Genomic DNA, 16,748 nt, shown 5'->3' on the forward strand with positions numbered 1-16,748 from the left:
AAACAAACAGCTTGATTTAATTTGCAGTATGTTTCCACTGGGCGGTGGGCACACCGATCTCGAGTTCTCGACCGCGTATGAATAAACAACGATGTCTTCTGGCTGTGCAACACCGGTAGAGATTTCTCCCAGACTCAAAACGCCAAAGCGTTACCAGTATAGCAGTAAGCAACTTACTTTGGCCCTTTCAGGAGGAAGTTGCAAAACCTCCACTCCCTTCTCATTTGCTTTTCTCTTATTTGGCGTGCGTGAAGCTAACGTAGCGGCGCAAGTTTGCGCCGAACAAGCAATTCATACTCGTCGTGTCGTATCTTTAAACTGCCATACCCATATCTCATATCTCTTAGATAGAATAGAATACGATCACGAGTTGAACACCGATTTCCCCTAGAGAGAGAAAAAAAACTTTCGAAATTCCAAACACCAGTCTGGCCAGATTTGCGTTTGCTGAATTTTCAGAGGAATTTGCGTCTCTATACAACTTACATGTAAAAATACAACTGTACCTGGCTGGTTGGTCTTGTTCTGTGATGGAGAAGAGAAAAGGAGGCGGCGTGACCGGCCCAGTGAGCCCAGCAGCCGCTCCAGGCGCTACTGGGCCTTGATGACGAGCAAGCCAAGGGCCAACAGGTTGGTCATTGGTGGGTTGGGGATGAGCGACGCGTGAGCTGGCTCCCGGTTAGGGAAATCTGGTAACGGCCCAGCAAAACCAGGGGTGGCATTGCATTGGCAATGGCATTCAGTAGCGCACACAAGTGTCACACCGCTTGCAGAGTTGGAATTGCAAGGCTCATGTGACCATCTCAACCGTATTTGTCGACATACGGGGAAAATCCCAGTGACACCCTCCTCGGTTAATTACTTTCCGCGTAATGGGGTACTAGGCAAACTTGCATTGCAACCCAAATATCACCCGTAGTTCCCATTTTACCCCTTCCCCTCCTAATTCCTATTAAACCAAGCCATAGACGGAGGCTGGACCAAAACACCAGAAAAGAAGATACTTTGCAGAGAGAGAGAGAGAAGAGAGAACGGGCGTGTACCTGTGTAGGGCTGGAGGTAGGGATCCTCCTGGTGAACGAGCATGTCGCCAAGGGAGTGGATCCACCATGTCGGCAATGGTCCTTTCATTGGGGTCATGATTTTCATCGTGGCGATCACGTCCGGATCCGTGCTCTTCGCCAAGCACTGTGTCAGGGACCGGGCGTTTATGCACACTGGTTATGACTTCGAAGGCTATATGATGCAACTGCCCCGTTTGTGTCGGCCTTCCCAAGCGAACACATCCCCATGTAAAGGAGGTAGGCCCTCTTGAGGTTGAGGTTGTGGGAGTAGAAGGGGCATCAGAGCCCCCTGCTGCTGCTGCTGCACCTGCTCCTCCTCCTGCTGCTATAGCAGTAGCAGTACCAGCAGCCGCCAAGGAGGAGGAGGAGGAGGAGGAGGACAACGAGGACTAGGAGGAGGACGACCACGAGGAGTTTGATTTTGAGGCAGCGGTAGCTCTAGGTCTATGAGCTAGGTTTGCAGAATTTCTGGGGTCCCTTGAAACTAGTCTTCATGTATTTCTTGAAATATATCTTTTTGGAAGGCATTCAAGGGCCAACAAATCTGATCTTGGAGGATCAAGAATAATGATAAGAATTGGAAGTGTTATCAATTTCCTTATGCATGTGTTTGGGTCATGAAATGATTTGCCTCTTTGTATTCATCTATCGCTTAATTCAAACCGCGAGAGGTAGGTTCGCGCCATCTTGATCTATTTAGCACCGTTGGATTAAGATCTGGATGGCTAACGCGAGCACGGGAGCGATGCGTTTGAACAATATGCATACATGGAATTTACACTTTCCCCCCTCCTTAAACCATAAATTCTAACTTTGAACCACATAGACTTCTTAATCGATGCCGCCTCACACTCCGAGTATGCAACTAAGCTCGTATTATTATACAACACATCTAAATATTGTTTGAATTTGATCTTGGATCAAGAATAATGAAAATTGACATGTTATCAATTATGTTTGCAGCTAAACTCTGAAAATATATTTCAACATATATTTATTGAAGCTCATTTGGTACTAAAAATATTATTGTTCTCTTCTACAAACATGGTTAAACTTATGATGATTTAATTTAGGACAATTGAAAAAATCTATTATATTTTAGGACGGAGGGAATATGTATCTATGTGCCATAAATTGTTTATATTCTAGTGTTCATGTGTTGCATGCCTAAAAATTTTTGGAGGAATGCATCTTGATCCGTTTTGCATTATTTGGATTAAGATGGGTGACTAACGTAGGTGCCCAGGATCGATGCCTCGCATGTAAACTCCACATATGTGGCACCTACACTTTCTTTCTTTCTTTGAAACAAGCATCTACACTTCCAGTGGCGGGAGCCTTAAATCACATGTAAAATACTGTTCATTAGCCTCTAAATCACCATTATTTTCTTAACTCTAGCCCTAATCTTCATTATTTAGCCCCCCGAGGAGCTTATTCTGGATCCGCCCCTGTACACTTCTATTTTCACCCTAATAAGGTGTTTGGATTCGGTGACTAAAATTTAGGAGGTGTCACGTGAGGGTGTCGTATGGGGTGTTCGGATACTAATAAAAAAATTACAGAATTCGTCAGTACTCCACGAGACGAATTTATTAAGCCTAATTAATCCGTCATCAACACATGGTTACTGTAGCACTATATTGTCAAATCATAGACTAATTAGGCTTAAAAGATTCGTCTCGCAAATTAGTCGCAAGTTGTGCAATTAGTTTCGTAATTAGTCTATATTTAATACTCCATACATATGTCCAAACATCCGATGGGACAGCGACTAAAGTTTAGGAGGAGAAATCAAACACCCCCAATAGGCTCTGGTTTTGAGTCACCTAACTTCTTTATTTTTTTGCGAGACCTAACTTCTTAATTGATGCCACTGAGTATGCAATTACTCCCTCCTTGCCTAAAATAAAGTTATTCTAGGTATTCCTATGGAAGTGATGCTAGTGGTGAGCCCTGCCCAGGTGAATACGGAAAGCATTTTGTTCCCACATAGCCGATGGTGTTAGGAGGGGCAAGCCTTACACTTACTCACCAGTATATTGCCGATTTCTAACGCTATGTGATTTACAAAATTTACTGAAATTTCCATAAAAAATTTACATTATCTTATATTATACTCCCTCTGTCCTGAAGTAATAGATCTTTCAAGCAACGTGGCACTCTGCAAGGAACATAATAAAGTCAAGTAATAGTGGTGATACAGTGGTAATCAGGAAAGTAATATTAATTATAAAAAAATAACAAAAGAATAACTAATTTGGAAGGTAATTCATGCATTGAGTGGCACCCAAGCATGATTTGGAAATTGTAATCAGCATGTGGTCAACACAGTAGTAACATAAGTGAGTTGGAAGGAGTTATGATGATCCAACATCCAGGGCCATCAGATTTGAGGAGACTGCACGGCCATATCCCAGAAAATCATCTCAATACTTCGGCTCTGTTCGGCTGCTCTAATAAGCCGGTTTATGAGTCGGTTTATCAGCCATGGTATAATGTTTTTCTCTCCTAACAAATCAACCGTACAAATCAGCACAAGCGGCTTATAGACCAGCCGAACAGAAGGAAGGAAAAAAGAGTGCACAGTAAGGATAGACACTTTCATGCTGGTTTTTTCTATTGTTTTTTTTTCTCGAATACGCAAAAGATTTGTGTATCATTGTATTAAGAAAGAAGAGTTTAAACATACAGATAACACACTTCTTTTGAAACGTCGAAGGAGGTTGACCTAAAACAGTCGCAGCTGGACCATACTAGCAAAAGACCTCTAGTTTTGATATTACATAAATAGAAAACAACCAAAACCGACATAGCGGTGCGAACTAGAAAGTGGCCTTGCGTCTTCGTGGCTGTTTTTTTTTCTGTTGTGACAATATTGTGAAAAACTACTTCTAAAACCTTGCGCTTAAGGTAGAAGATTTCAGCCTTGCATGCCCAAAAAATCCACAACGTTTTGATATGGAGTTGGGCCTACTAAAGCTCTTGCAATCACTATGCACCTTATTCAAATAGTTTCTTTTTTCTAAAACTTCTTATATACTTATTAAAGAAAAATAAACGGCGGGTGTTATAAATCAGATGGTTTTGTTAACTTATAAGCTGCTTAGACAGATGATGCATTTTTTATAGATTTTTTTAGCCACATTTGTCCCCACATTACCTATTTGTACTAAAACACATGAGCTATCTTAGAGTAGCTTATTTTAACTGTGGTTTTACTTTATTTGACCGCTCTCCTAAACAGCTTGGCATGGGACACTAGTGATAGAGATAAAGCAGGATCTCTACACATAAATCTAGCATGTCTACTTGCACTTGGAATAAACTGAGTCCTAAAAGCAACTACTAGTACTGAATTAATAAATAGAGTGAGGAAGAGAGGGGTGAAGGGGGTGCAAACCATCGGCCGCCTTGGAGGAAGACAGGCTCGCCATTGCGGTGCTTGGTGAAGTCCCGGTGGCGGTGCTGTGTCGAAGGACGGCGGTGCAGTGGCGGCGTTGGCCAGTGGCGGTGCTTCCCGTCGCTGGCAGCGCCCCCTCTCTGATCGGTTAAGGTTTAGACTGTAGATGAGGTGCTAGGCGGCTCAGACGAACCTCGTGCTTGATGCCCTGACCCCCACCTCCTATTTATGGCGCTGTGCGACGGGGGGGGCACCAACCATATTAGGGTTGGGCGCCCCCGATCAGGACGTGGATCCAAGGGCCTAATTGGTCGTCAGGCCAATTAGTGGAGATCAACTAACATTCTCCCCCTTGATCTCACTTATAACTTAAACTTAACTTACTTACTTTCTCTTGTTCCCATTCCATCACAGATCAGTGCATAGAATGTGTCTCATCGTCACAGTCTCTTGCCATTAGATTAAACAGCTACAATGCACCTCTCTGTTTTGAAACAGATTCTTAACTAGGCCCTTATTGTCCAGGAATCATAGGCTTTCCCTTAACCCCATGTCGGCTAAGTGTTCTCTGAACATACTGGGTGGTAAGCCTTTTGTAAACGGATCCGCGAGCATCTTTTCTGTTCTTATATGCTAAAGACTAGTTATGATCCTAGACTTTATCTTTCATAACATAATACTTTATGTCAATGTGTTTGACAACACCACTTGACTTATTATTATGAGCATAACATACTGCTGGATTATTATCACAGTATAACTTGAGTGATTTATGCATGTCGTCTACCACTTTCAACCCGGACATGAATTTCTTTAGCCAATTTACCTGTCATGTGGCCTCATAACATGCTACAAACTCAGCATACATTGTGAACGATGTAGTGATGGTTTGCTTTGAGCTTTTCCATGATATAGCTCCTCCTGCAAGAGTGAATATGTATCCTGACGTGGACTTTCTTTCATTTCCCGCATAATTAGAATCTGTGTACCCCTTTATGTGTAGGGAATCAAATCTTCTGTACGTTAGCATGAGACCCTTCGTACCTTGCAGGTAATGCAAAACTTTCTTTTCTAATTTTCAGTGTTCTATTCCTAGATTACTCTGATATCTGCCAAGCGACCCGGTAACATATGCTAAGTCAGGGCGAGTACACACTTGAGCATACTGTAAACTTCCGACAGCTGAATATATGGAACCACTTTTATTTGATCGATCTCATATTGGTTTCTGGAACATTGAAATTCTCTATATCTATCGCCCTTGACTATGGGAGCAGGTGATGACTTACAATTTTGCATATTGTATTTCTTTAGAACTTTTTCTAAGTATGCCTTTTATGATAATCCTAAAACCTCTTTTTCTCTATTTCGGTGAATCTCTATTCCTAGGACGAACGAAGCTTCACTGAGATCCTTCATATCAAACTTTGAGGACAAGAACTTCTTTGTTTCTATTAGTAGATTGACATCACTGCTAGCGAGCAAGATGTCATCCACATACAATACTAAGAAAATATATTTTCCATTCTTGAACTTTGCATAAACGCAATTGTCCTCAATATTTTCTTGAAACCCAAACTTTCTTATTGTATTATCAAACTTCAAATACCACTGTCTTGAAGCTTGCTTTAATCCATAAATTGATTTCTTCAGACGGCATCCCATGCATTCTTTTCCTTTCACAACAAAACCTTTTGGTTGTACCATGTAAACGTTTTCCTCCAAAACCCCGTTTAGGAACGCCATCTTTACATCCATCTGATGTAATTCTAAGTCGTAATGTGCTACAAGTGCTATTATGATTCTAAAAGAATCCTTACATGAGACTAGAGAAAATGTCTTATTGTAATCTACGCCTTCTCTTTGCGTGAAACCTTTCACCGCAAGTGAAAGCTCTAGTTTGGTTTTGGTAAATTGATGAAACCCTAAGTGCTAACCTAGTTTATCAAAGTGGTTATGAGATAGGTAGCACATTCTAAGCGGTGAAGCAAATGAAGATCATGACATGATGATGGTGATGCTATGGTGATGATCAAGCGCTAGGACATGAAAAGAAGAAAGACAAAAATAAAAAGCTCAAGGCAAAGGTATAAATTATAGGAGCCATTTTGTTTTGGTGAACGAAACACTTAGTGAGTGTGATCACATTTAGGATCGATAGCCGTACTATTAAGAGGGGTAAAACTCGTATCGAAATGCGGTTATCAAAGTGTCATTAGATGCTCTAACTCATTGCATATGCATTTAGGATCTAGTGGAGTGCTAACACCTTGAAAATGTTTATGAAAATATGCTAACAGATATGCACAAGGTGATACACTTGGTGGTAGGCACATTTGAGCAAGGGTTAGGAACTTCACTGGTGAAGTGTCCGCCCGTAGAGTACGGATAGTCCAACGGTGCCACCAACGCCCTAGAAAGAAAAGATGGAGGTCACTGTAAGTGACCGGATGCTGGTCTCGGTAGGACCAGCGCGTCCGGTCAGAAGAAGCAGCGAAGACGCTGGCGTCGGTCTCTGACCGGATGCTGGGTCACTTAGTGACCAGACGCTGGAGGGTTACGTTCGGTCCTGCTGACGTGGCAGTGCACAGAGGAGACGCCTAGTGACCGAACGCTGGGTGAGTTTAGTCGAGCATGACCGAACGCGTTCGGTCGTGAAAAGTCATCTCTGGATGCTTACTAGAAACGATCGGACGCTGAGGTCTAGCGTCCGGTCACTTTGAGCTGCTATGTCTGGTGATCACTTAATCGTTGAGATCGGGCGATCAACATTTAAAGAGAGGGGACACATGGCACGCATCGCGTGACCGAACGCTGAGGTCCAGCGTCCGGTCAATATGACCGAAGCATCCGGTCACCCCGTGTTGTGCCCAGTGAAGGGGTACAACGGCTCTATTTTATGGGGGCTTCTATTTAAGCCCCATGGCCGGCTCAAGCTCACCCTCTTGGCCATTTTATATTGACATAGCAACCTTGTGAGCTTAGCCAAAGGCCTTCCACTCATCTCCATCATAGATTCATCATCTTTGTGAGATTGGGAGAGAATCCAAGTGCATTGTTTGAGTGTTTGCATCTAGAGGCACTTGGTGTTCGTGTTTCGCTGCGGGATTCGCTTGTTACTCTTGGTGGTTGCCGCCACCTAGACGTCTTGGAGCAGCGAGGATCGTTGAGCGGATGTTGGTGATTGTCTCTGGCTTCGATCATGGTGATTGTGAGGGGTTCTTGACCTTTCTCCAGTGGAGAGCCAAAAGATACTCTAGTGGATTGCTTGTGGCTTATGTGATCCTCATCTTGTGTGGGTTGTGCGGCACCCTATTGAGGGTTTGGCATGTGATGCCAATTAGCGCGTGAACCTCCAAGTGAGTGAATCACCACAACGAGGAGTAGCTTGCCGGGAAGCAAGTGAACCTCGATAAAAAAATCATTGTATTTATCATTTGATTCCGAGATAATTGGTCTTCATTGGTATTTATTCTTATGATTGATTGGCTCCTTCTTCGATAGGGTGGTATAAACAAATTGCTCACTCTCTTTACATCACCGCAAACTAGTTGTCAAGCTCTTTAGTGTAGCTAGTTGTGAGAGCTTGTTAGTTTGGTTAGTGTGTCTCTTTAGTTAGCTTTTGAGAGCATACTAACTTAGTGTAGTGTCATAGCTATTGTGTGGATAGAAACTATATGAACTAGAATTGTGGTAGGTGGCTTGCATTTTTAGTAGGCTAGTACAACACTTGCTTCACCTCATAATTGTTTAACTGGTTTGTTAAGTGTTGTTGTAGAAATTTTTAATAAGCTATTCACCCCCTCTAGCCATTAGGACCTTTCATATGGCCTAAATGACAGTGCCATAATTTCGAAGATACATCATGCACTCTCTTCCGCTTATTTGTTGCATTCATAGACGAGGAAGCATTCTCATTCTCAGTACTTACATCATTCACATTCTTAGAAAGTGATAATAAATAAAGCTTGTCTTGTCGGAAGGCAAGACCAACACATTTATTATTATAAACAATCTAACATTTGCCATTACGAAAATGGCAATCATATCCATCGTCATCTAAACGTGAAACACTTATTAAGTTTCTTCGCAAAGAGGGTACAAATAGAACATATGAAAGCTTAAGTAGAAAACCATCAACTAATTCTAGAGAAAGATCTCCAATGGCTTCAACTTAGGCTTCAACTCTATTTGCTACTTTAATTCTTCTTTCTCATCTTTGCAGGGTCCTTCTCGTACGAAATCTCTGTAATGAATTTGCAACATGAACAGTTGCGCCTAAATCAATCCACCAAGTAGATTTTGCATAACTTAAATGCAGGGATTCATCTATGAATGTAATAAATCCTCACCTCTCTTTAGAAGGTTCTTTAGGAAGTCTAGACAGTCCCTCTAGTAGTGTTCATGCTTCTTGCACCATTTGCACTGATCCTTTTCAACTTGAGCATTGTTGTTCTTCTGATGGTGCTCAGTCTGAGGGGCTTTCCCTTGAGGTTTGGTATTCTTATTGAAGTTCTTTTTCTTGTCCTTCATAAGGTTAGCAGGGTTGCCCTATAAGGACTTTAGCCTTTTCTCTTCTTGAACACACATTGCGATGAGCTTCTCTATGTCCCACTTGTCAGGCTGCATGTTGTAGTTAACAACAAAGGTTTCATATTCCTTTGGCAAGGAAGCAAAAACCAAATGAATCAGTAACTCATCCTTGAGCCCCAAATCCATTGGCTTCAGCTTCGAAGCCGTGTTGCTCATCTTCAAAATGGGCTCTCTGATACCGCCACCAGTATATTTTTATTAAATAATTTCTTGATCAATGTACTAGCATAAGCCTTTGAGGAGCCAATGAACTGACTCTCCACCTGCTTTAGGTACTCTGTGGTGGTATCACAGTCTGGGATAGACTCCCTTATAGCATCTGAAATAGTGGACTTGGCCACCATCAAGCACTTATGGTTCGAGATGTCCCACTTCTTCCGATCAAGATCGTATTTCATTCTAACTTCCGCATGATCTCGCTGCCGAGTAGTGAAATCAGCATCAGTCTTATTTTCTACCCTCACTGGGTCCACTGGCTTAGTAGGACACGGGGAGGTAAGCGCTAAGTCATTCTCGGACAGCGCAAGTGCGAGCTCATACTTCTCTCGCCATACTCTGTAATTTCCCCCTTCTAGAGGTGGTATGTGCGAGATGAATGCCATTGGGTTGAGCCCTGAAAAACACCGTCAGAGATAGTGAGAAAATATGACATTATAATTGCATGCTTTAATTTAACGTTGGCCAAAATTAAAACATACAACATTCTTATACACTAATTCTACATCACCGTTGGGCAGAAATAGAATTAATACATAGAAAACTTATAATTAAACATTATAATATTGCTATTATCAACATTGATCAGAAAAATAACAATACTATAATTTACTGATTAAAGTTGACTACTCTTGAAATTAAATTCTCCGGTTGGTTCGAATTTAATTAGAAAATTATAAAATTTAACATTGCAGCGGAAACATGAATAAATAATAATTATCTACTTTTTAGAAGCATTTTCTTGTTCATATCTACTTTCTGGAAAAAAAAAGTAACACGTTGGTGTAATTTTACTAGAAATTTTAAACCTTCGAAATTCATCAAAATTCATTCAAATCTGCTTCTAAAAATTAAATAAACTTCAAATCCTTTCTTGATGTTCATTCTGGCCCGGCCTACAGCAACAGTAAATGGCCCAGCAGCGACAGTACTTGCCCCCGCCTGCAGCAGCAGCTCGCGGCACCTCTCCCGCGCCCAGGCCGCAACCTGGGCCTAGGCCTGGGCCAACAAAGTCGCCCGCCATGGCTGATTTCGGTTCAGGGAATGGCAACCATTCATCTAGATCTGACGGCCAGCCGTCGTCATCAGGAGATCAACCCCCCTGGTCGGCTGCACCCCAAACCCTAAGTTCATTATTCTCCTTCCCTTTCCTCTCTCTCAGCGCAACGAGCAGCAGCGGCGACCGAGTGAAGGGAGAGACCATGGCGTCGTTGTCGGCCCCCTCACCGGCGCGCGCGCTCCCCATGCTGGTGAGCGCGCCGCCGTCGAGCGGACTAGCGGCGTCGCCCTTGGCCGGAGCTCGCACAAGACTGATGAGTAGCTGCCCCACTCGGCCTTCTTCTCACGCGCCAATGAGGCGACAGCGCGGTGCACGGCGAGGTAGGCCTCTTCCCCCTTTCCACTTCTTCTTCTCCGCCTGGATCTAGCTTCGTTCTTCTCGAATTTGTCTGATTTGGGGATTAGGGTTTGGTTAGGGTTAGGGTTTCGCTCACTGTTCTTCCTCCCCGAGTCTGATTTGCAGGTTAGGGTTCGACTTTGAGTTGCTTTTCAAAACCCGAGGCCCTTCTTCACTTCTTTTCTTCCCCGATTTTGGGTTTAGGGTTCGATGAACCCTATGTTTAGATCCAAAAACGAATCTATCACCTCCTTCTAGCTGCTACTCGGTTTACTCATCTGATAGGCTAGATCTACACCTAGTTAGGCGTCTGATACCATTGATAGAGTTAAAGCAGAATCTCTAGGCATAAATCTAGCATGTCTACTTGCACTTGGAATAAACCGTGAGTCCTAGAAGCATCTACTAGTACTAGATTAATAAATAGAGTGAGGAAGAGAGGGGTGAAGGGGTGCAAACCATCGGATGCCTTGGAGGAAAACGAGCTCGTCATCGCGGTGCTTGGTGAAGTCCCGGTGGCGGTGCTGTGTCGAAGGACGGCGGTGCAGTGGCGGCGTTGACCGGTGGCGGTGCTTCCCGTCGCTGGCAGCGCCCTCTCTGTGATCGGTTAGGGTTTAGGACCGTAGGTGGGGTGCTAGTCGGCTCAGGCGAACCTTGTGCTTGATGTCCCGGCCCCCACCTCCTATTTATGGCGCTGTACGACAGGAGCCCACCAACCATATTAGGATTAGGCGCCACTGATCATACCGCGGGAAGTACCCAGTTGGTGGACATCAACTAACAACTAGCTGTGGCGGTTTAGCACAAAGTAGCAACCGGGAGCAGTAATAGTAACAGGGACCGAGCTTTTCAGAGACGTGGCGTGAAACTATGGTACTACCGTTTCATTTTTTTTTTTTTTGAGAGAGAGAGAGGATACTACCGTTTCATCTTGGAGCAATGAAAACCGCGAGACTGCCTCAGGATTAACAGCTGAAAGATCATTTCGAACCAAAGGGGGAAAAAGGAAGAAGTTGCTATACCTTATATCAAAATAACAAATAACAAAAAAATAAAAAAGAGAGAAAATGTTAAACCCCCACATTTTTACAGTACACACTCTCCACGTGTCTAGCGCACGTGCGACGCGTCGCGGCGTCGACCGTCTTCAGCACACGCACGACGACGCGACGGCGCCCCGGCCGTCGGACGGCACGAGCGCCAGCGCCAGCAGTACGGCCATGAGGCCCACCGGCACGAGCAGCAGCAGCAACGGTGGCGGCGGCAGCGGGGGCAGCACGAGCGGCAGGAACACCAGCAGCGCGGTGAGGCAGAGGAACAGCGCCGCCAGCCCCGCCGTGAAGTACCCCTGGCCCGGCGGCGCCAGTACGGGCCTTGCCTTTGCCTGATGACGGCCCCGCAGCTTGCCACCCTCGGCGCCTCGCATTCGCCCGCCGCCGCTGCCGCCGGCGGGCCAGCGGGAAACCGCCTTCCTCTCCGCCGCCATGCACGGACTCTCGCTCGCTCGCTCGATCGGCTGGCTTGGTCACCTCGCTGCCGCCGACTGCAACTGCAGCCCCGAGACTGAAACTGAAGTGCTGGAGCAGTGGAGCTGGGAGGCGGCGGCACATATAGAAGTTGATTGCCTCGCCTGTAATGGCTTTGTTGGAATCAAGCGAAGGCGATCTTGATTCGAGTGGCGCGGTGGCCGAGGATGGATCCTGATGTGGCTGCAGAGATTGACCTGGGATTGCTCTAGTCGGGGGGCAGGACAGACGAGGAAGATTTGGAAGGCCGGATGCAATGTATGCAGATCAAATGCTGGTGTAGCAGTACGAGTGGGTGGACCGTTTCAACAAAATAACAGTGTAACATCCGCTGTTTTTCCGAGCCAGCGGAAGACTACGTACCTTCGTCGGTGTTCCAGGTCTAGGTGTGGTGCACCTTGGTGGATGCAGGACGACATCTCGACAGGCTGGAGGCCAAGCTGGTCGTCTTCAAGAACGATCCAAAAAATACTTTTCCTGGTGAGTGTGACTGTGTGAGGCAGGCAGGTCATCAGTCAGACTGGTGAATGGTGATACAACCTCGATTCGCATGCAAATTCGGGGATTTGGTCCAAATTCCAAGGACTTAGGTACCTACGTGCGGAGAGAAAGAGAGTAAAATCTTGTATTATCACTTTTAGGCTTTTTAACCTATCTTGGAAGGGCTAATAGGGTAACGAAGTAACTGTTAGTCGCTGAATTCTTACTCTAGGGAGTAGGAGAATTCTTACTCTCATCGAGAGAGGATGACACTAGGAGTTGGAGCAATTTTTTTTGTCTATTTCTCACACAAGCTCACACAAATGTCATACCAACCTGAGGGGTTAGGGTTACATGTTTATAGGCTGCTAGCCAGCCAAGCATATGCCAAGATGCTAGTCTAAGATGCTAATATGCTGTCCTCTAGTCTAAGATGTTGTCCTCTAAGATGCTGTCCTAAAAACAGAAAAACAGCCACAAGGACCATGACTATGTGAGCATCATAGCCCCACAAAGACCAGCCACACATGAGACTTATCCATCATTCTCCCCCTAAGTCTTGTGCGTCGTCTTGTGGGAGAGTTGAACCATCCCGGTCCTGGAGCAGAGCTCAAGGAACTTGATCCTCTCAAGGGGCTTGGTGAGCAGGTCCGCAAGCTGATCCTTGGTGTTGATGTAGCTCGCCTTGATGCTTCCTTCCTCCAAACAGCCTCAGATGAAGTGGTACCTCACCTGGATGTGCTTGCTACGTTCGTGGAACATGGGGTTCTTTGCCAGGGCCAAAGCGGACTTGCTGTCCACCCTGAGCTCCACCGCTCTAGTGTCTCTGCCGAGGAGATCACCAAGCAGTCGAGCGAGCTAGAGCGCCTGAGTCGAAGCGGTGGAGGCCGCTATGTACTCGGCCTCGTAGCTGGACAGGGCCACCACCTGCTGCTTGACCGACTGCCAGCTAACGAGGCACTTGCCGAGGAAGAAGAGGATCCCGCTCGTGCTCTTGCTGGTGTCGATGTCGCAGGCGTGGTCGCTGTCGCTGTACCCGACGAAGTGTGCCGCCCTAGGGCACCTCGGGTAGTAGAGGCCGTGGTCGAGAGTCCTCGCAACGTAGCGGATGATCCTCTTCACAGCCTGCTGGTGCTCCGTCGTCGGTCGCTGCATGAACCGACTAACGTAGCCGACGGAGAATGCCAAGTCCGGCCGTGTGTGGGCGAGGTAGCGAAGGCTCCCCACAAGACGTCAGTACTGCGTAGCGTCCACCTCCTCCATCGTGCTGTCGCGGCTTAGCTTCAGCCTCTCCTCCATCGGAGTGAGAGCTGGGTTGCAGTCGGTGAGCCTAGCTAGCTCAACGACGCGCTTGGCGTAGGCGGTCTGTCGAAGCGTGATCCCAAAGTCATTCTGGTGTACCTCGATTCCCAGGTAGAAGGAAAGAGGCCCCAGGTCACTCATCTAGAAGGTGGCCTTCATCTCTTCCTTGAATGCCGCCACCTCCGCATCCTGGGTGCCGGTGATCACCAAGTCGTCGACGTAGACACCCACCAGCAGGGCATTACCTCCATTGCCCCGTCGGTAGATGGCCGCCTCGTGCGGGTTTTGCTCGAAGCCCATCCCCTTTAGCATGGAATCCAGCTTGGCATTCCACGCCCTCGGTGCCTGCCGCAATCCATAGAGGGCCTTGCGCAGGCGGAGCACCTTGCCCTCCTTGCCGGGGATCACAAATCCCGGCGGCTGGTGCACGTAGACCTCCTCCTTCAAGTCGCCATTAAGGAACGCCGACTTGACGTCCATGTGATGAACACGCCAGCCCTCCTGGGCAGCTAGCGCAAGGAGGAGTCGCACGGACTCCATCCGTGCCATGGGAGCAAAGGCATCGTCGAAGTCGACCCCCTCCTGTTGCATGAAACCTCGTGCCACCAAGCGAGCCTTGTGCTTGATGATGGCGCTGGCTTCATCCCTCTTCAACTTGTACACCCACTTAAGGGTGATCGCGCGATGACCACAAGAAAGGTCAGCAAGCTCCCAGGTGCGATTCTTCTCAACCGCATCCATCTCCAACTGCATCGTGGCGTGCCATGCCGCGTGTCTCTCGGCCTCTGCAAATGACCGAGGCTCGCCGTCGTCACACGCAAGGTGCAACTGCGCCTCCAGGTCGTGAGGCACCGGCCCCGGCACCGGCTGGTCGTCGAGAAGGTTCTCCACCGTACGGTACCGCAATGGCTCGCCGTCGTGGTACGCATCGATGCGCTCCTCGTCGTGAGAGAGCGGAGTAGCGAGCTCAACCGGGCCGTGCTCGACACGAGCTGGTGGTGGAGTAGACGTGCCCAGAGTGGTGCCTATCGATGCTGAAGTGTGTGGCGTTGCCGGCTGTGGTGGAGCCGGCGAAGACCTCATCGCAGCCGAGGTCCTGGCTGGAGAGCGTGGTGCTGTCGGAGTAGCAGGTGCTAGAGTCGGTGGAGGCTCGGAGACTGAGGTAGACGCACTCGCCGAAGAAGAACTGCCTACTCCCCTAGCTCCCTCGAAGTGGACGTACTCGACAGTGAAGTCGTCGTACGTCGGAGCCGAGCTGTCGTCCACTGCCTTGTCCCATGCCCATCCTCGCCCTTCGTCGAACACAACATCGTGTGCCGTGTGCACACGCTGTGTCTTCAGGTCGAGGATGCGGTAGGCCTTCGAGCCCTTCGCGTAGCCGATGAACACTCCCGGAGTGCTCCTATCGTCGAGCTTGCTGATGTGGCCAAGCTCCTTGGCGAACGCGAGGCAGCCGAAGACCCGCAAGTGGGAGACCGCCGGCTTGCGCCCATGCCAAGCCTCGTACGGCGTCCTACCGTCGAGCGCCTTGGTAGGCGAGCGGTTGAGGATGTAGACGGCCATTACCACCGCCTCTCCCCAGAAGACAGCCGGCATCCCCCTCTGCTTGAGGAGGGCCTGAGCCATCCCCACAACCGTCTGGTTGCGCTGCTCGACGACGCCGTTCTGCTGCGGGCTGTACGGTGCAGAGTAGTGGCACTGAATGCCCTTGTCAGCGTAGTACGACATGAATTCAACCACCGTGAATTCGCCGCCGTTGTCGGTGCGCAGCACGCGCAGCTTGCGGCCGCACTCCGCCTCTGCAGCAGCATGCGCGCATCTGATGGCGTCCGCAGCCTCTCCCTTGCTGCTGAGGACCATCACCCACATGTAGCGGGAGAGGTCATCGACGAGCAGCAGGAAGTAGCGTCGTCCTCCCGGTGTGGCCGGTGTCACCGGGCCACACAAGTCCCCGTGCACGAGCTCGAGCCTCTCCTTGGCTCGAAAGCTCGCCCGCTGGGGAAAAGGGAGTTGCCTCTGCTTTGTCAACACACAGACGTCGTAGAGCTGCTCCACATGGTCGAGGCATGGCAGGCCTCGTACCATCTCCGTGGCACTAAGCTGCTTCAGGGCCTCAAAGTGAAGGTGCCCGAAACGCTTGTGCCACTGCCATGCCTCGTCGTCCCAACAAGCAGCGAGACAGAGGGGTTATGCCACCTGCACGTTAAGGACATAGAGTCGATTTGCGCTTCTGGATACCTTGGCAAGAAGGCGACGACGACGATCCCAAATCCTCATGACCCCGTCCTCAACCACCACGCGCGAACCGTTCTCATCCAGCTGTCCCAAGCTGATGATGGAGTTCCTCAACGCGGGGATGTAGTAGACTCCGGTGAGCAGCCTGTGCTCACCAGACACAGCGGTGAAGATGATGGAGCCGACGCCCTTGATCTCCACGCCGGAGGCATCCCCAAACTTGACGGAGCCTCGGACGCTAGAGTCAAGCTCGGTGAAGAACTCCCACCGACCGGTCATGTGGTGGGTGGCACCAGTGTCGAGGCACCACCCGTCAGTCTTGTTGTTGCCGGAGCTATCGCCGAGGAGGGCGTGTGCTTTTGACTCGTCAAGGTGGAGGAGAGCCGCTGCGGCCGGTGTCACTGGAGGTAGCTCGATGCTGGCATGTGCCATGAACAGAGCCGGCTCCTCCTCCTCCACCTATGCGACGTGGGCCTGGCCGCGTCGTGGCTGTCGACAGTCCTTGGCCCAATGGCCAAGCTGGCCGCAGTTGC

The 16,748-nt window shown here is 48.1% G+C and overlaps 1 pseudogene; it reads right to left on the bottom strand.

Annotated features, from left to right (window-relative positions):
* Positions 1 to 9,018: 9,018 nt before the first annotated feature.
* LOC136510881 (uncharacterized) lies at positions 9,019 to 15,849 on the bottom strand (annotated as a pseudogene).
* Between the last annotated feature and the right edge of the window lie 899 nt (positions 15,850 to 16,748).

This window comes from Miscanthus floridulus, chromosome 16 (assembly GCF_019320115.1).
Source record: "Miscanthus floridulus cultivar M001 chromosome 16, ASM1932011v1, whole genome shotgun sequence".
In the NCBI taxonomy this organism is placed as follows: Eukaryota; Viridiplantae; Streptophyta; class Magnoliopsida; order Poales; family Poaceae; genus Miscanthus; species Miscanthus floridulus.